We start from the raw sequence: 961 nt of genomic DNA, 5'->3' as shown, positions 1-961 counted from the left end.
CACAATGCTAAATTTTTTTCTGATCTTATACACACTTTTTCTTTTTAATTCAGAAGCTCAAGATCAGCGTCTGCGAACATTGGGTCAGTTCCGACAAGCTAGGTTTCGAAGGAAACAATTAATTAATTTAAGAAGACTCTCCACCTTCCCTAACAATACTACAAATAATGGTATTTAGTTACTGTTATTCTATTTTGTTCTTATGATTTAAATTTAAAGATGGCTTGATTTTCTATTTCTTTGGGCAGTTTGATTTCCTATTGTATGGTTGCGTGTCATATATAATATCTTTCATGACCTTATTTCCATCAAATTCCTGCATTCTTCTTTTATATTTTGAAACATATTTAAACTGTTTAAAATGAAAAACATTTATTATAGTTTAATATATTTTTATTCATCTTTATTAAGATTGTACATTTAACTTTACATCTGATTTAAAATTTGATTTTAATAATTATACTACTGTTTGAAAGAGTTATGATAAAAAAATTTAAAAAATACCACTTATAAGATAAATGATCAAAATAAATACAAAATAAATAAATGACTGAAACAAATATCAATGTTACATTTAATTTTAATGAAATCTATTTTATATTATGTATATACAGTATATAGTATAGTATATACGTCACCCATCACGTCTTTACCTTTTTTGACCATATATATCACAAAACAACTTAAAGAAAAAGCTAAAAAAGTTTTTATGATCCATCGGGTGCACTGTAACACCCCAATTTCTCATTACCTTATTTTGAATAGTATAATGATACAATACTATTTTTTTATGAGTGTTAATATGTGTTCTAATTCTTTAGGGTGTCTGTGTGTTTGTCTTAGTGATTGATTTAAATTATTAGTATTAACCATATTTAACTTACAAAAAAAATACATCAATTTATTACTTTAGCACTAATAGAGTGAGTTGTTATTGTTAATAATAATAATAATAATACTA

At 24.5% G+C, this 961-nt stretch overlaps 1 long non-coding RNA gene across 1 annotated transcript in view; it reads left to right on the top strand.

Annotated features, from left to right (window-relative positions):
• LOC101503932 (uncharacterized) overlaps window positions 1–305 on the top strand; it is a 1819-nt gene extending 1514 nt beyond the window's left edge. Inside the window, exon 3 of the long non-coding RNA XR_190460.4 lies at window positions 54–305. This is a non-coding gene — a long non-coding RNA (uncharacterized lncRNA). The remainder of the gene's footprint in view (window positions 1–53) is intronic.
• Window positions 306–961: the final 656 nt, after the last annotated feature.

Source organism: Cicer arietinum, chromosome 2, assembly GCF_000331145.2.
Source record: "Cicer arietinum cultivar CDC Frontier isolate Library 1 chromosome 2, Cicar.CDCFrontier_v2.0, whole genome shotgun sequence".
Classification (NCBI taxonomy): Eukaryota; Viridiplantae; Streptophyta; class Magnoliopsida; order Fabales; family Fabaceae; genus Cicer; species Cicer arietinum.
Note: the sequence above shows the minus strand (reverse complement) of the source record. Positions and strands in the feature narration are given on the sequence as shown.